Here is a 20,253-nt window from a genome sequence, read left to right as displayed (position 1 = left end):
GTCTTTGATGTTCACAAATACACGCACATTTTGGGTCATTGAGACAACATTGTGTTGGATGCAAAATTTGTATGTTTGGTTGATGACCTACATTGTCTTTGATCACATGGTTCTACTTATCAAATAGGGTTCCTTTACCAGTAAAATTTTAACATTTTACAAATAATTATAAAATTGTAAAATAATAATAATAATAATAATAATAATTTATTTTTCATGTTCACATTCATATCTGGCTGAAATGTTCCTTGAATAATGAATGCGTTTGCAAGCGAGTGTGTCCGCTCCGCATCACCTGGCCACGGTAAACGACCGTGAACCCTCGCCGCGCGTCGGCGGCATCGTGCGTTGGTGGGTGACTTGGGCGGGAGCGGTGGGTGATAAATTTGTAGCATTATGTGAGAGGAGACAGAAATCAGGCTCCAGATTGCGTGCATCATCTGTAGTGTTTCAACCCACAGGTTTAATTGTGTTTGCCAGTGGCAGCAGAGCAGGGGGAGGGGTTAATGTAGAGGTCAGACCGCCTCTACAGTGAGTGCACTGTGGAGCCGCTGGGGCTTTTTGCAACTATTAGGTTACATGATTACTGTGTATAGCTTGCCTATATGTCCATTTCATTGCTGCACATCACGATTAGTTTGTCTCCTTGGAGAAATTACAACCCTACTAAGCTTAACCCTAATCCTATTTGAGTTCAAAGAACTACAAGTTCCAATAAGTAAGTTTCTGGAACTTTAGGTAGAAATTCAGTGAATGGAACGAACATTTAGGGTTAAGTTTGAGGTTAAGGAAATATTAGTTTGCTTTCACCTCACGTACCGGGAACTTTTACATATTGGAACTTATAGTACGTGGAAATAAGATAGACTTGGGGTTCGTGAAATGTTAGCTATAAGCTACATTTCCACCTTGAGTTCCAGGAGATATCCTAATACTGCGTTCTCACCAAAAGCGAGGGACGGCGATTCGGCGGCGCGTTTGAATTGTGGTCAATAGAGTTCGCGCGCAACGGAACGAAAGTGCGTGGGGCGGCGCGGAGGACGCGTTTCGCGCGTTGGGACGCGGTGCGCAGCAGCGAAAATCCGCACATTCGCGCCGAAAATCCGCACATTCGCATATTCGTTGAAGTTCAAAAAATTGAACTTTTTTCGCGTTTTGCCTCGCGGTAGCCAATCGGCTTCGAGTACGGACCACGTCACACATAGCGTCCTCTCTATTGTCACCCCGAGCGCAACAACACGGCCAGCCGTGACAGAATGATGATCAAGAAAGTGCTGGTAAGTCTGTTTACTTGCTTTTGAACTGTACCGAGTTAGCAGCAGTGCTTATTATTAACGCCAAAGCTATTTTTAGCTCAAATGCCGGCCGCCCGATTGCCACTAAAAAAGCGAAAGTGCTATCACGTACCTCAAAAAAGGAGGAAATAATGCCATGGCGGTTTAGTCTCAGGAAAGAAGTGAAAGTAGTTAGCGGTGCTCACTTTTTGTTGACTCGCTCAAGTGCTCCACTTCCTTGTTCACCAAGGGACACGCCTGCTCCGCTCCGTTGAGCACGAAAGCGCGAATGAGCAGCAACCGTTCCAAAAACACTCTACGCGGTGAAACGCTCGCGAATGAAGCGTTCCAGTTCGCCTTTTCAGATTTGGTGAGAACGTAGCATAAGTGTATCCAAGTAGATACACCAACATCAGCATTGGGCCGACGGCATGCGGCATCTGATAAGTGTATAAATTACTGTCGTAAAGTTGGATCGAGTTGAAATATGTTTTGGGCATTTCCAGCAGATTCAACATGTTGAATTGGCGTCTGGGCATTTGATTACTGTGATTGGCTGTTAGCTAGCGAATCAGCGCACGGGGAAAGAAGAGGAATTGACGAACACAGATAAACAGTACTGATGAAAAGCATGGACCATTTATTTTTTTTTGCGCTCATTTTGCGCATTATTTGAAGGTGCAATGTCTGTCTGGACAGAAGATCGGAAAGATGACTTTGTCTCTTTGGTTCAAGAGAGACCGGCATTGTATGATATTACCGTTAATGGGTATGCCGATAAAGGTCTGAAAGCCTAACTATGGCATGACATGGGGCCGCGACTGGATATAGCAAGTAGGATTTACTTTTATATTAGGGGTGTCAGGCGATTAAAATTTTTAGTCGTAATTAATCGCATGACTTCACTAGTTAACTCACGATTAATCACAACTTTGATTTCTGTTCTAAATAAACAAGAATACATTTTTGTAAGTTATACTAAAAAAAAAAATGGAAAAAAATAATAGAAAAAATGGCTGCATTTTTTAGCCATTGATACAGCAATTTCATTCATTCATAAAATTGGGTTAAAATTATAAAGATGTACTGGGAAAAAAAAAAGAGTGTGATATTGATTTGTGTTGGTCATTTTTCTGCCACTAGATGGCATAATTGCATTTTTTTAATATATTGGTGACAGTTCAGTGAATTTTTCTTTTCATAATAAGAGCAATCTAATCTTTAACATGAAGTAATTTCTCCACAAATATATGCATTATTAATAAATGCATTACTGCTAAATTTTCACTGGATATGTTTGCTGCGTTGCGAGTGGAATTGTTACTTTCCAAGTAAGGGGCGGTCATTAATCGTGCGTTAAAAAAAATTAGTGGCATTAAAGGAACTTTAAATTAACTCAAAATTGATGCACTCATTTTGACACCTCTGTTTTATATATGATACTGTGAAAAAAGCCGGAGGGTTTCATTCACTTGGAAGGACATTGTGAGAGGAAAAGTAACCGGTATGCATTGTTTACGTTTTTATATTCCGCCCCCGTAAAGAGGTTTCCGGTTGCTTTTAGGAATAATGACTAGCGCCGCCGATGGTATGGAGGGGAATTACTTATTGTGCATGTGCTGATAGTACGTAATAGTCGGGGTCAGTGCGGTGTGTATTTCCGTCATTTTTTACGTGACGTGCTGACGTCTGGGCCAACGCCACAGGGGGTAAGCGTCGGTCACATTTGGCCGACGTTGGATTGGTGTATCTAGGCCTTTATAAGCTATTTTGTCTTGCGACATCATCCAGCCACCTCTCTGTGAAGTTTCATGGCAATCGGTTATGTGCAGCTATAAAAACGATACATTTTCAACTCGGTGAAGGTAATTAATGACATAGAAAGCAGGTGCAATATCATCCATGTTTGTTAACAGCCCGAGTTTAGAGAGAGTCACGTCTGCTGCTTTATTCTTAAGGTGTCGGAAAGTTAAACAAACAAAAATCCTTTCATGTTGATGAAAATCAATAAAACACAGTAATAAAGCTTTTATTTTCTTTCTTCAATCCACCGCCTGCAGGAGCATCTCGCGTCTCCGTGCGTCATTCGTATTCGTCTCACACCGCTGCTGTCATAATGAATGCGTGGGGCAATCAATCTTCTCATCTGACACTCCCGACACGGCGAAGGTGATGAGCGAAGTAGAACAACAAAAGTTTCCAATCTGTCTCAGGTACTGAGGAGCAAGGTCTGGCCCGTCGGTTCTATTAGAGTCAAACAGTAACGTGGTGTCTGCGCTCAAGCGTGACGGGACTGCACTGCTAATTGTACGTTCTGGGGAAACAATGGGAAAAATACACTTTACAGGTGGAAGAATCCTTTTGATGACATGAATGTTGATGGTTTTGTCACTCTAGTATGAAGTGAAAAGAAGAAGAAGTAAGAAGTGAAAAATTGTGGCATTATAATACATTCATGGCTGGTTTTAATTATACCCCGAACATTTAGTATTAGTCAAGTACTAAGACCTGCCAAGTATAACTAAAATGTGTAAATAATAGACCTAAAACTTTGTACATTTCTTATATGAACTCTTTTACTGCCACGTGTTATTCAAAAACAACCCCCAATGCCAGCAGATTTCGAGCATTTTAACTCATTTTTCAAAGCAAACAGAATATTGTGTTATTTTGCTACATATACAACATGGGTACCACATGAAACACATTCCATTCTTTCATTAGAAAAAGTATGTTTCTACCTTATTCCTTTCTTTAGCAACCACCATTTTAAAATAGGTCATTTGAGTGACATTGAGCAAAAATCGAAAAGAAAAGATACATTTCCTCTACAACAGTGACTTTGATACCAATATTTCATTGTTTAGTGATGCTCCGTCAAATTAGGTTAAATGTGACAAAGGCTTCGATCATTCACGTCAGCTTTGAAAACCGTCTATTTCATCAGATTGTGTCATGTTTCATTGTAAGTTGCAGCTCTAGTTAGGGCCCGAGCAGCAATCGCTGCCATCTGCTGGCCATAGTTAGTGGGTATTTTTGATTCCACAATTCATTGACCCTGCTGCGCTACACTTGGACGTTGCACTGACCGCTGATATATTCACACACACAAAAAAAAAAGTAGTTGACGTCACTTAACGTTTATGGGAGGAATACATCGTGATTATACTAAACGTTATTAAACGTTTTTGGCGGTCAAAGAGTTAATATTGTAAAATGTAAATATACCCTAAAATACAATCCCATCACACTTTGATATCATCTCAAATGTCTTAAATTACCATAAACATTTTTTTAAACAAATACTCCTAAAGTGGTAATTGTACTGGTGACTATACACAAATTCCCTTATTTGTGTTTTGTTTTTCTAGTGAAACCAGCTATTTGTACAAAATCTACCTTATTTTTGTGCTCTTTCCATCCCTCTCCAAGATGCCAAACAATAACAACAAAGACCTGGTTAGTAGCAAAATAGCAATTGAAAACAGCTACTGAACCCTGCATGATGTGCAAGAGTTTAGTCAGGTTTGGTCACGTTGCTCAGTGTGTAATGCATGTTTTGGACAGTTGGCACATAAGGGCTCTATTTTTGTGCCCAGTACAAGTCTAACGCAAAGCACAGTCTAAAAACGCATGGAGGTGGGTTAGACCTTGTGTTGGTATTTTATTGTCTCAGAGGGAAGCAACTTGGCGGATTTTAAAAATGTCATTGTGCGCCATTATGGACATGAATACGGCCAACTTAATTCACCGCCTATTGAAGTGGCTCCTTCCATTCTTGTGCTGATAGTCCTTGACATAGCGAAAGGAGATACTGATTTGCTGTGCAGCAGGTTGGTGTGTGCAAAGTACGTTTATAAGGAACTACAGTACAAGCAGACTTCCATGGCGGATGATGAAGTTAACTGAGAGATCTGTTAAGTGGACACTTGAACCCTGATTGTTTGTGTCTTTGTCAATGATCATGTTGTCATGATCAAAACTAACACGAGTAGAAAAGCATGGGTTCTTGGGAACACCAGTTGCAATTTACTACTTTAGGAACCTTTGGTTTTATAAGAAAAATCATTTCAAGTACAATTAATCTTAATGTTTTGCAGTCTTGACTGATGCCAACATGAGTTTTTTTTGTTTTTTGTAAACAAATCCTATAAAGTCAACAATGAAGCTAACATACATGCATTGTAAACATCAAAGGCAATTTAAAGTTAATATTTTGATTTCGAATGACTAATACTTTTTTGAAAACGTCAAATACTTTTAAGTGTCTTCTGTGATGCTGATATTCATGTTTTGGTTTCTTTCTAAGCGTTAAAAAATACGAATCCCAAACCCAAAAAATAAAAACGAGGATCTTGATATCCAAAGCAATCGAAGCGCTACAACGGCAGCAGGCGGCACGCCAAGTTGATAAAGACACAAAGTCCACTGACAGCCTTTTGTCTCTCCGGGGTGACGCTCGCTGTAAGGAAATAAGCCCCCGCTTGCAAGCCCAGGCTGAGCGCAGGCATGCTAAGTGACGGAACTAAATAAAGACAAAAGCTGTCAAGAGGCTTTGTGACGAGCAGCTGAGCATACAGTGGGCAGACGGCCCACCGCGAAGGGTCACGAGCCGGCCAGACTCGTCTGCCGCACCGACGTCTGCCTCCAAAAATGTCGCTGCGGTAGCAGATGATGTGCTCGACCTTTAATTAAGAAAAACATGGAGTGCAAAACATGAGCGTATTCACGATAATCGGAGCTGGTGGCAAAAGTTGTTAATTGCTGCAGACACATGACCTCTCGGTTCCAAATAAAGGTCGCTTATTAGGACATGTTTCTGTAAACAGCCAAGACCATTTTTAGTGTTTAGTATGGGAGTTCTTTTAAACATCAAAGACAATTTAAAATCTTTGTTTTTGATGTGCACGTTTTGGCCCACATCAATTTGGACTTGAACGAACCTATTGTTGTAAACGACAATGACATTGTGAGTCCAGCGAACACAACAGGCATTTTTGTAAACATGAAAGATTATTTAGTCTCTGGCAAATCTTGCAAATCAAAGTGGTGGATGGATGGATAATTTAAGAGTCTTAACGGTAGCGCAACATATTTTTGATTTGTTTTTGTAGATATTTAACTCATTTGCTCCCAATAACGTGTAAATCCGTTTTTTTATGTATTAACTCATTCACTGCCTTTGACAAGTATACTTGTCAATTGTATTTTTTAGAGCGGTGCTAAATGGGGGCGAATCTGAGCATGCTCCACTGTAAATATCAAACTTGGAAACAACTTTACTGATGCCCAACCACCGGTAGATGACATCATTGCCCCATTTTATAGGAAATAAACACAGTTTCAGAGTCCATGGGAGAAATGGCTGTATTTTGGCAAACCTACATTTTTCTGCTGTCAATTATAAAAGAACGGGACGGGACAAAAAGTAGGGAGTCTATTCTGTTATTTGGTAGATTCGGTTTATATATAATTATTGAATGTAATATCACGTGAGTATTGGAAATGTAAAAATTTTCTATAATGACTGGCAGTGAATGAGTTAAGTGTCCCAAAGACGTATTTATACGTTTTTTTGTTAGTTTTTTGTTTGTTTGTTTTTTAATGCTAGAGCATACATAAGGTTTTGATGCAGCCTCTCACTGCAAAGAACAGTTGCAGAAATTGTAGTTATTACACAAATGGCCAGCAGGTGGCAGCAGAGCAAAGGAGATCAACCAGGGCCATGTAGAAAAAAAGCTCAATTACTTACAATTTTAAATAGGTTTGTGAAAACTGATGAAACTTAGCTCTAAACGGAAACAGATAGAAACATACTTTCTTTCCTGATGAAAGAAGAGACTTTAATCTTTCTTTTGACAGATTCCATTCTTTTATAACAATTGAACACAATATTCTGTGGGCCTTGCAAAATCAGTCAAAATCCAGTAAAACAGCCGGGAGCGAACGGGATTGTGAAATGTGAAAATGGCTGGGAGTGAATGAGTTAAGTAGTATTTAAAATTTTAGAATTTTTTTTTTTTTTTTATGTTAAAGATGATTTTTTTTTCCTCCAATGGATCTAACTTAAGCGGCTGTGTAAACATCAAACTTTTTATGTCTCCTTTTCAATAACTATAACTTTATGCATGTTTTGTGCTTTACAATTATCAATGAATCTGACATAAGTGTTTTTGTGAGGCTCAAAGATAATTTAGCATCTTGGATGACCTTCGAGAGAATTTCATCTTGAATGCACATCAATGAACGTACCTGTTTGTGTACATTGATGATTCAAAAGAGTTTAATGACCTTCACATCTCATTCAGTGTGTTTGCTTTATTCTCATTATTATTTAAATTGTAAAAAAAAAAAATTCTCTCTCTCCTCTATATTGTACAGTATATTCTCCCCTTTTGCTCTGATTACAGCTTTGGACACTCTTGGTATTCTCACCTCTGCGAATTCCTTCAATACTGTTGGAAACCATTTCAGGTGACTACTCTTGAAGCTTATCGAGAGAATGCTAAGAGGGTGCAAAAAAAAATTAGAGCAAATTGATTTATTATTATTATGTTCATTTTGCTTGTTGCAGGAAATGACAACAAGCTATAAAGATACGGGAAGCGACGCGGCTGGGGAAGTGGGCCACCGGCTCTCGAGTCATGGAATGAAATGTAAGAGGCTTGAGGAGATCCTATTAAACGCACCTTGGTGACACCTGCTCCACTCGGCTCTTGCTGACCCGTATCTTTGTCACACCAATTCTCTGACAATTCCACTTTAAATTGAAGAGGAAGAGCAGCTTCCAACACGCACAAGACACCCAACATGTGTTGAGACATGTTGAAGGGAAGCTAAAGCTCTTCTTGGAATTTACAGTGTTGGATTAACCTAGTTTTTGTAAATATCAAAGTACATTTAGTCTTCAATGAATCTAAAATAGGTTTCATAAACATCAAGGATAATATTGACTTCATGAACCCAACACTTTTTCTTTTTTTTTCAAACAGCTACGACAGTCTTCAGTGATGCTAACATTGTGTTCTTGTAAACAATAAGGACAGTTTAAAGGCTTTGATTAACATAATTTGTGTGTGTGTTTTGTTTTTTTGTTTTTTTACAAAACATTTTAGAGTCTTCAATGAAATTACTGTGTTTCTATCAACATAGCAGTAACGCTAACATACAGTTGTGCTTGAAAGTTGACATACCCTTTGGGAATATAACCTGTACATTCAACTGTAAATGTACAAAAGCTAAAGGTTGCTTAATGACACAAAAATGCAATGAATCTCTTGTCATGTCAGTTTCATCCGCTGAAAATATCAAAACAACTGCCACAGTATTTCGGATTTTATGGGCATTCAGTCTTTTTCTCATCATATCGTGTGCTCATGAGCTTACATACCCTTAGGGTAAAAATCTGCAACTGTATGTGTTTTTAGAGTCTTCAACAAATCTGTCAAACGAAATTCAAGTGTTTTTGATTTTGTATATTTTGCTAGCGGGCGGAAAACTCCTGTGTCTAAATTTAGTCCTATTTGGTCTGTTTTTTGTTTGTTTGTTTTTTTTACACAAAGTATTGGTCGGTTCCCAAGTGTGTCTTATTTATGTTCTTTTTATTACCTATTGAATTAATATTTAATGACGTAACTTGAAGGACTCCACCCGACAGCAACAATATGGGGAATATTCACTAAAGATTTGTGTCGCCTTTGCACGGCGCTAACCGGTAAAAATGGAGCAATCTGGGAGCGCCTAATTCACTAAACTCGCGCGGATGGGGAAATCCGTCACTAAGGGCGCTGCCAACCAGAATGCGCCACGGTGCGCCGGTGTTATTTGCGCGTATGTAAATTAGGTACCATATTTTCCGCACTATAAGGCGCACCTAAAAGCCTTCAATTTTTCAAAAGCTGACCATGCACCTTAGAATCCAGTGCGCCTTATATATGGATCAATATTGAGCCACAACAGGTCTCGCTGTCAAGACGCTATCGTGACCCTGCACGATCATGCGCAGAAGATCCCGCCATCTTGGATCGCTAGCTAATACTAATACTTTACCTTAAACAGCTGTTTATTCATTTTGGGAGTGAATGGAGTTGTCAGAAAGCTGGTTTGTAATCTATTAATAAAGTTTGACTGACCTATCTGACTGTTTTGTTGACATTCCCTTTAGCGCAGCACCATCTAATGGATGCATAACGTAACCCCATCATCTAATGTAGCGTCTTATATATGGAAAAAGTTTTCAAATATGTCATTCATTGAAGGTGCGCCTTATAATGCAGTGTGCTTTATAGTGCGGAAAATACGGTAATTTGCATACATTTAACGCAAAATATGCCCACCCCAATGCAAATGAAACTCATTGATATACAGCATCTAACTCACTAACGCCAGCGCAAATAGCCACACCGAGTTTGCGTGACGCAAATAACGTTTTTGGAAAGCATGTATTAACCTGACGCAACCTCGATCCCGGGATCATGACAGCAGTGCATGGCAAGAGAGAGAGAGAGAGAGAGAGAGAGATTTTTTTTGTTGGTTTAGGACACATAACGTAACCCAGGCTGCTCGGCAATGGCGGGGAGGCATTTTACGATCATTTTTACGTGCCAGATGCATACTATACGCCCACGCCAACCCTGAAAATATATTCTTAAAAAACGATCGCACCAATAATTTGTACTTTATGAATGAATGACGTCGTTGTCGTTCTCTCTGCTCTGTACATCTTAATGTCGCTCTAAACGCTTACTCTCGGTCCAACCTCGCTTTCTGATAATGTCATCTTTCTCGCAACTGTTACTATAACAACCATGTTCTTGGCGCAAATCCATTGCCATGTGTGGTAAATCAGGTGCAAATTTGCTCCAAGCTGTCAGTTTTGTGGGCGTGTTTGCGCCGGTATATGATTAGAGCAATATCCTTAGTGAATAGGTGGGTAACTGGGCGCAGACTGCGGGTGCAGTTGTGGCGCAATATTTTGCGCTATTACCTGACACAGCGCATTGTTAGTGAATATATCACTATGTGTCTTCATCTTTTCAGATGACTTCAATGAGGTTAGCATTTTTACAAACATCAATAACAATTTACCATCTTCGTTGACCTCAAACCTTGGGTCTTTGTGGGTCTTTGTAAATGTCGAAAGCATTTTAAGGGCTGCAGAGAGCCTGAAAATCATGACTCTTTGACTCCTCAATTAATCAAACATGTTTTTTTTTGTTTTTTTAATATATATCTGAGACAACTGATGGACTTCATTAAACCAGTGAATCAAAAACATTTCTAAACCATCAAAGAATGTTTCTAAACATCAGAGGCCAATTAAGAGTTCTCTAAAACATGTTTTTCCAAACATAAATTGGGCTTTCGTAAAGCTAACATAATTTGCAGTTTTTGTTGAGCTAGTCATTTTGTAAATTTGAAAGGAAAAGTGGAGTCAAAATTTTATTTACAATAATGTTATTTGTGCCCTCACCAATCTAAACAGCGTGTTCTGATGAATATTGCATTTGTGGAATATAAAGTATAAGTATAAAAATCCACCTGTTTTTTGTTTTGTTTTTTTTAATCCATCTCAAATGACGACCGTGATGGTGCACCTGTTTTTTGTATGCAGTTATGTGACGCTAGCAAGCTGAGCCCTAAGGCACTATGATGTCTATCTCAGTTGACAGCAAGTGGCGGTACAAAGCAAAATGACCGCCCCATGAGATGGATAAAAAGAGATGGATTTTTCCACTGAAACAAAATATTAAATCAGAATATACTGTGTTTAGGCTAGTTGAAGCATACATAATACATTACTGTAAAAAAACAAATTATTGACCTGTGAAGCTGAAATGCGTATTTTTTGAAACATTGAGCATGAGAAACTGTCAACGAAACTATACTGTACATATTTTGTAAACATTAAAGAGGTTATTGTGTCATTAATTTTATGTATATACGCTATATGAGTAGGATCATATATTTTCTTTTATTGAAATATAACCTATTTTATTATAAATGAAATAAGTTAAAAAATATAATGAATAAGGGGACTAGATAAGTTTTCAACTTCTTCCTACTCCCTTTTGAACATGCAGATTGTTATTGACTGATTTTATGTTTCTTCTTTGTTTAAATTTTCTTTTCAGCTGTCTGTTTATGTGTTTATGATGTATGTTCAATAAAATAAAATCAATCAATCAATCAATCAATCAGTAAATGGAAAAACACATATTGGTTGACGTCATTCATTTCAGTGTAAAGTGAAGCAAAGACACAAGATGTAAAAATTTAGTACCATTTTCAGGCTTCAGGTCATCGAAAACAAAGAATTACCATCGTTGGTCTTCTGTCTTCAATAAAGCTACCAAACCGTGTTTGTTTTAGTTCACATTACAGCCAAATTTAGAGGTTTGAAAGAAACTGTTTTTTTTTTAATATTCTGGGCAATTTAGGTCCCTCTATGAAACTACACATGTTTTTGTAGATATCAAAGAAAATTAGCTTTCATTAATTAATTCTACAATTTCACAATTTGCTTTGTCACCAGTGCTGTCTTGAACACCCACACAAATTCACTGGTCCATGGTCAAAATATTCATTGTCAAGACCCCGCACTATCTTTACTCTCTGCTCACCATGCATACCACCACCTGCACACTCCGTTCCAATATTTGGTTTTTTTTATTAAACTCTTGGTTCCCAAAGTCTGCACTCCTTTTCCTCAATCTTTTTTTTTTCTCCCAATTTAGGGACCCAAAGAAGCAGAACACTACAATAAATAATAATTCTCATCTCGTACATTCCAATATCAATGTCTAAAAAGTTTGTTAGTTCTCAATTGCCTTACCTGGATAAATAGAGGTTAAATAATTAATAATAAAAGTGCTCAGTAAGTCTAATCTAGCATAAACCAAGAAACATTTTTCCTACACTGGAACCTCTACATCAATCTCTCCATTATAGGTCCTCCATTGGATAATTCCTTGTGCCGTTGTAATATTTTGTATTAGCCCTTTCTTCCCTGAGGGCACTGGCTTTTGCACACATCATCACTGGAGGCTGTTTACTCTGCAAGACCGCTGATGAAAACGGCGAGTGGGGTTGCTCCACGAGCGGCTCTACGGCAACTGGAGGCTCCAGGAGGAAGCGGCGCAGAACAAATAGGACGGAGATGCTCAATGTCATCAGTGTCTAAGGTAATTGAGCCAATGACATATTGATCTTCGGTTTAATGAAGACAAAGCACACGAGAGACGTGGCTTTTGAATGGTTAATTCTGACAGTCGCGCCCATGGATCTTAACGCGTGAGCGTTATGAGTGGCTGACGTCATCTCCTAACAGGAACCCCAGACATGTACTGACTGTGTTCCCTCCTGGATTTTTGATTGGTTTGATACACAACACGTCTGCCGATAAGTCACTAAACCTTCCACACAGATGGGACTGACTGCATCTAAAAGCCTATAAGACTAAAATGAAACTAAAATCCACTGTTGTGATGAAAAAGTACAATGAAAACGACAGTCCTAAATATAAATCACTCTTTTAAAAAGTAAAAAAAAAAAAAAAAAGGTAATATATAAAATGTAAGCAATGTAAAAGGCTCTGCTGTGATCATCAGTATTGTACTAAGAATAGATTTTAAAAGAATGTTCGAACTGTAGTAAAAATGAATGCAGAACATGCTAAAATAAAACAAAAATACTTATATTAAAAAAAATTGTAAAATGGCAATGGTAAGAAAAATAAATCAACAGCTGAAATAAATAGCGATAATATAGAAAATGCTGTCACAAAAAATACATTTCAATATATTGGAAAAAATACAAAAGTAGTTTTGATAAGTAAAAAAGGCAAAACAAAATCATTCAGCCAAGAAAAATAATATTTAACATTTTACAGTGAATATGAAAATTATATATTTAAAAGTAAAAATAAAAATAATTTTAAAAATATATCTATACCGTAAACTAAAAACATAAATCAGGGGTCACCAACGCCTGTCCTCAAAGGCACCTATAGCATGTTTATAATAATAATAATAATAATAATAATAATAATAACAACAATAATAATAATAATAGCATGGTAAAAATCAAAAGTAATAGATTCACAGGTCAAACATAAATTGGTATATAAAAATGCAGTATTGTCACAGGCATGAATATATTACAATAAAAAGGTTTTAAAAATGAGCGTCATTAAAAAGCATAAAAATATATTTTTTGAAGAATATTAAAATAATTGAGTACTTAATAAAAATAAAAATATTAAAGCCGATCCCAATGATGCTGAAAAAAGTTATGAGCACAATTTTTTGTAAAAAACTATCAAATACATTCATTTAAATATTATTAAAAGTATATCAAAATTAATATAGTTAAAATCATGAAATAAAACATGTTTTGTTAGTTAAGATATTTTATTTTATGGTAGATTTAAATATATATTTTAACATTATGGATATACTATAATAATGGATGAAAATAATACATACAAAAAAAATTCTCCCCCCTTAGTTTTTTTTTTTTTTTTTTTAAGGAAAAATAATTGTGTAGTGTGAAAAGGTTGCCTATCCATGTATTTCAAGCAGTGCCCTACAAATGTTTCAGGCAACATCCGGAGGCCTGCGTGCCTCCTTGCGGACCACACATGTCCACAATGCAGCACATGGCTGCTGTCTGCGGCTGACAAGTGGCCAGCGAGGAATGTGTCACACTCCCCGCAGCCTTCGCGTGGTCGGCGAGACATAGATGAATGGCGACAATTCCGCCGCTGCCGCTTTCAGATGGGGTTGTCCCCTTCCTTTGGCTGGGAGGGTTGGGGAGAAGGGCGCAACCCTCAAAGATCACAAATCTTTGCCATCGTCACCGGTCGTTAAGCAAAGTGACATGTTGCTCCGCTGCGGATCCTCCATCATCTGCCACTGTTGTTTTTGTGTCGCTAACTTTTAGCCTAGCACCAGACGTCATCCAGTCGCAGGGGATGCAAAAGACAAAGTAAAAAGTGTCGTGTATCTTCAAGTCCTTTGCAAACTGGCCACCCTTGACAATTGAACAGATTCTTTTCTGGGAAACTTCATGGACAAAAAGTCTTCAATCAACCTAACGTGAACTTAACAAATAAAGTTTTTTTGTAAAGATTAAAAATAAAATAAAGCCTTTCTAAAAAAAAAAAAAAAAAAAAAAAGTTCGTTTTTTTTTAAACATCAAACACTGTTTAAAGTCTTCAATTTAACCTATATTTGTGAAAAACAATGAGAAGTTAAGTTAACAGCAGACAACCAAGTTCTTCACAAACCCTAACATTAAACTCAATGTCTTGTTGACATAAAATAAAAGTGTCAACATGTTTGTTTGTTTTTTTGTGAACATCAAAGACTTTTCAAACCTTTAATAAATTTCCATTCAGGTTTTGTCAGCAACAAAATATTTTAAGTTTAAAATCTTCAATTTAGGTCCAAACAACGCTTTCACGATCAAAATGACTCTATGAAGAAGCTAGCATACATGCTGTTGTAAAAATCAAAGGCAACATTGAATATTCAATTGTGGTTTTGGTGGCTTCAAAGATAATATCGCCTTCAGTGAGCCTTACAGATATAACATACATAGATAACTCATCTCATCTTTATTTATAGAGCGCTTTCACAACAGATAAAACAGATTATATGCTGCTACACTAAATAAAAAGACAAAAAAATATGTGCAGCATTTTATATCTGAAAATGAACACCTATTAAGTCAATGTTCCCTTTCCGAGAAAGATGCATTTACGCTTGTTTGCACGTCTGAGCTCTTCTCGCATTTCACGACCTCTCAAATATTATTACTTGTCGTACGCGCGTGTCACATTAATAATTCAGTCTGAATATTGCTAATCAGTTCATTACGAGTCAGGAGCCGCACGGATGCAAGGCGCTTACAGCGCATGCATTATTGAATAAGCCTGCCAGTTGAACTTTAGTCACTCTCGTTCGGAACATTGACAGTTTTGTTTGGATGCGATTGTGTGTCGTCGATGCCGCGCTAATTTGAATGAGCGTCATTGGTGTTTTGTCAACATCAAAGATAATTTAATCTGGCAAACATCAAAGGTAGTTTTGTTGTCAGCTAACGTAACATTTTGTTTTGTTTGGTAAAGACTGTTAAGGTGCCAATCAACCTGATACAGAGGTTATGTTCCTAACAATAACATTGAAAGTGGAGCTAGCATAGGCTACATGCTATTGGTAAGTTGGCAACCCCAAAATAAACATCAAACAAAATAAAATAAACCTAAGTGACAGTGTAGGTCATCAAACGAACTTAATGTAGATTTTTGCAAACTTCAAAGACACGGTAGTCTTATATAACTTCGTCGTATTAGCATCAAGGACTCGTTCATTTCACATCAAAGATAGTTTAGACTTTGCCGACCCTAACGTAGGGCTTCAACTTGCTACTAGTTCATCAGTAAATAACGCTGCTGCTGATGATGATAATGATGATGATAATAATAAATGTAATAATCATCATCAGCATTATACCAAGTGATTATTTCTAGACAATAGAAATACTACAAAAAAGGTAGCTTAAGTCATAATGTCTTAAAAAATAATCTTTTTGCAGTAGTAAGTTCCATTACATGTTCTGTGGTTATCAATATGCTTTTCTTTTTCTTCCTTTTTTCCAGTGGTTTTGGGACAATTGCTGATCTTGTTTCACTGCTCTTTTAAGGAAAACCAGCAGTGGGGAAACGCTGAGCAGTTCATCGTTTGCACACATAATACACTAGAACACAATTAGGTCAGTGTAGCTATAATTGTTTGAGAAGGATGATTGCATAAAGAACACTGGCAGGCCTGGAAATAAAATTACTTTGGGGAGTGAAGGAAAATGTTATAAAATAAATGAACAGCAACACAGTGGGTTTGTATATGTTGGTTTATGTGCTGGTATCTCTGAAAATCGTGTGTGTCAGTGCCATCCCCAAAAAAATTATACAGTCTATAATTATAGGAAAGTGTATATATTTGGACATTTAAACCTTTGGTCAAAACATCTTGAACATGTCATTTCTCCCAGTTGATAAATAAATAAATAAATAAATAAATAAATGAAACAAATATAATAATTGCTAAAATTGTGTGGTAATTGAGCCATCAAGGATGCCAGATTAATGCAGATTTATTTAAGTGTTGCATATTGATATTGATCTGTTTACTAATTGCTGTAAGAAATAATTAGCATGATCAGTGTCTTCACATAAATTATTATACTCATTATATTCATTCTACTAAAAAAAAAAAAAAAAATTAAGACAATTTTACAAAATCTCCATTAATCAGTACAGTAACAAAGATGTAGCTCTCAAGGTAAAAAAAATAAATTAAATAAAATACAAAATAAAAAATAAGGTCGGTAACCCCTGCTATAAATTTTTGTTTAAATAATTCAGTCAGAATGAATGCCACAGGATTCAAGGTTAAAATGGCTTTAAAAAAAAAAAAAACAAAAAAAAAAAAAGGGGAGAGAGAGAGTCAACCACTCACTTTTGCACCGTCACTGAGTGGAAACTGAACCCACGATATATATATATATATATATATATATATATATATATATATATATATATATAATTTGTATTGCATAATAAGTAAGGCTATAGCAACAACTGTCTGTGCATCGGTATCTCTTGCGGCGCATCGAGTAGATAAAGCCGTGTCTTTGGTGCCACTCCTGCCAAAAAAAACAGTATACTGATGATCTGATTTGCTAGTCTCCTTCCACATATCGGGGACGCGGATGACAAATACATTCCTGAGAGGCCCTGGCAACATATTACTAAAGACTAGAGTCACCTTCAAAACAGCTTTCAGTAGCTTCTCACTCCGGACAAGTCCATACTTCATCCTGCCATGCTGATATATATATATATATATATATATATATATATATATATATATATATATATATATATATATATATATATATATATATTTTTTTTTTTTTTGCGTTGTTGTATAGATAAATAGAATGCATTGTGAAACACACACACACAAACACACATGCGGAAATATGCAAGGAGCCAAGCATACAAACAGACATGCAAGATTAAGTATTGATGCATCACAGCAACATAGCCCGTGGTATGAAACAAGCATCTGGCATCCATTACGGTAAACACAAAAGACACTTTTCCCCCCAAATGTGGAAAACTGCCTGCCGGCCACAAGTGTATTTTGCAGCAACTTTAGAGTAAAAACGTGCAATACAAGAGATTAGAGTTGGCGGTTAATAAATTCTGGTAACCTAGCAACAAGTGTCTCAGAGTGAGAAACTCCAAAGCGTAGCGGCTGTGTTCAGTGGGCAATGTTGTGTGTTTAAGACAGAATGGCAATCAAACCTCCGCCAAAGCTTAAGAGACGGGATTTGGATCAGAATCATTGTACACCCACAACCTGAATATTCCTGAATTTTCTGCATTATACACTAAGAAACCAGAATAATGGCAGAATATTGCTCTCACAAAATCTTGAAAAAATACAATTTTGCACTCTGAACTGAATGGGCTATGGTAGTTTCATGGCGAGTCGTGAAGCTTTGCTGCTATGCTCCGCCCACATAAAAACAAAAACTTTTTTTAAATTTTGCATTGCCCTTCTGTAGAGCATAAATGCTTGAAATTTGACAGCAATCGGACAAATTCTCTGGCCTAAGTTCATCATTGAATGACTCCTGAAAATGAGTAAAATGGCTGCTTCAAATCAAAATGGCAGACTTCCTTTGTCTTGCTGACAGCTGTTTTTTTTTTTTTTTTTTTTTTAAAGACATGTGTAAGTCTACTCAAGAGCAACCAGCCCACCAAATTCAACCTTGCTAACTTTAATTTAAGTAATAGCTAATCAGACAAAATCTCAAGGACAACTTTGTTTTTGAAGGACCTCTGGGTCATTGGTCTTCATGTGTCATTTCTATCGCACAATAGTTAGTAATGACCAAATGTTGCCCATCTGTATAGGATACATGGTTAAAATTTGGAAGAAACTGGACAAAATCTCTAGGACAATTTTGCATTTGAAGGACCCCTCAAACCATCTGAGGAGAGGACATTTTTCTGATGCAAAAAAAATAAAGTTGTTTCTCAACTCTTTCCCATCCTCAAACCACACAGCGTGTTATGTTTAAGTCCTGCCCGGAAGACATTTATAAAAATTAGCCGTAAATAGCCACTAGCTTGTCCAAATTGTAGCCTGTAGCGAAAGATGAATGTTGTTGAGTATTTGTCTAATGAGGAGATAAGTTGCTTAATGACTTCAACATTGATCAGCTCTCACCGGAATATGTGCATCCAGTCAGAGCTGTTTATGGGAGAGATGCATGTTAGTGGACTTGAATTCCAATAGGACGCTTGCTCATTACACTTTAGAGGGGATAGCTGCGTGAGGATTAGAGACGCCACCCTTTGTCTCCAGCAATGGAGTGGTAGTCGATACAAGGTCCTCGGGAGGGATGGGAATACTCAAAGTGTAAGTTTAGAAAGTGATAGGTGTTCCCATTTTGTGCAGTGCTTCACCCTGACACCGATCAATTCCCACCCACTGGAGAAGCCATGACTTCACTCAGAGTAAGATTCTGTTACTTTTTTTTTGCCACTTTAAAAGAAACAAGACCCTTGCTGCAGAAAAAAGAACTAACCACCACCGCCACACTCAAACCACCTCCAACTCCCTCCACTTTGTTCGTCGGCATTTCATTATTGGATTTATTCAGTTGCAAGGTCCCATCCATTGCATAATCTATATTTGTCTTTAATACTGGGAGAATTGTTTGGATAAGAAGAGGCTACCTTCTGGGAGTAGGTTGTAAGAGACTTGTACCTCGGAGATTTGTAAGGATGAATTAGGTGGGCTGCAATTGGCTGGCAACCAGATCAGGATGTACCCCACCTACTGCCTGAAGCTGGCTGGGATAGGCTCCAGCACCCCCGCGATCCTTGCTTGTGTGGAGTAAGCAGTTGATAAAATGGCTGGATGGATGAATTAGGTAGGTGTTGGGTGGGTGGGTATTAGGGTTGGGCGGTAATAAGGTATCCCGCCGTGTCTAAAAATAGAAACGTGTCACTTTAAATACTGCTATTTAAATACGGCCACGGCGGCCCGGAATCACGGAGAGGCGGCCAGGCCGGCTGGCTCGGTTTGCGCTCCCCCCTTCCCCACGTCCACTCAACCTTGGTCCCGGTCCTGGATTTTGTTTTTGTTTTTTGTTTTTTTGATAGCTGGAAGAACGCACTTTACCTCACGACACCCAGGTTTGTTCGGCAACTATTTGCATGTTAAAAAAATGTTAATAAAAGTTGTTAATGTTGTACATGTTTTGTTGTTTTTCATGCTCATGCTTGAACTTCTGTGTGTGTCAGATAGAGAGGCAATTAAGACTCGCAAAAAAGGTGCGAGGCCGCAGCTAATTTTGCCGGGCAGTCAGGAATTTTTGCCAATGGACGGACTCGTTAATTTAACTGAGCTTCCATCGCTGCACACTGGTGCCTCGAATCCCCTCTTTTTTTTCTTTTTTCTTTTTTAAAGTTTTCATAAAAACAAGCAATCCAGCATCCAAACATTTTTCCATAAAACATGGGTAGGCCTAAAGCAGAGCGTGCAAACTCGTTGAACTGTGCATTGTAAAAAATAAAAATAGTGAGTCAGACTCAGCGACAGATCAGAAAATAAAAACACCATGTATAACATAACTTTGACGACCTGCTGTTTTGTTTTGTTTTTCTTTTTTGTCTCCTCATTGTTCATTTGTTGCCGCGACGGGTTGCTTTCACGCGTCTTGTGTCCCGGGCCACACGGCTCAGCTTTTAATAATAATAGTGACTGTTACTAATATATATTTGGGGGGATTTTGTGTTGTTTGTGTGGTAAAGCTTAGAAAACGGGGGGAAAAAATCATTGCCATTGCAACCATGGAGCACCCAAATCATAACAAAATGTAACCCCCAGAAAAC

General features: G+C 37.6%; 1 long non-coding RNA gene across 1 annotated transcript in view; it reads left to right on the top strand.

Annotated features, from left to right (window-relative positions):
• The window catches only part of LOC144020444 (uncharacterized), a 63,177-nt gene extending 51,842 nt beyond the window's left edge, over positions 1-11,335 (top strand). The window contains exons 3-4 of the long non-coding RNA XR_013283883.1: positions 7,685-7,748; positions 7,849-11,335. This is a non-coding gene — a long non-coding RNA (uncharacterized LOC144020444). The remainder of the gene's footprint in view (positions 1-7,684; positions 7,749-7,848) is intronic.
• The last annotated feature ends 8,918 nt before the right edge of the window (positions 11,336-20,253 follow it).

Source organism: Festucalex cinctus, chromosome 1 (assembly GCF_051991245.1).
Source record: "Festucalex cinctus isolate MCC-2025b chromosome 1, RoL_Fcin_1.0, whole genome shotgun sequence".
NCBI classification, from domain to species: Eukaryota; Metazoa; Chordata; class Actinopteri; order Syngnathiformes; family Syngnathidae; genus Festucalex; species Festucalex cinctus.
This window is presented reverse-complemented; position numbering and strand designations above follow the sequence as displayed.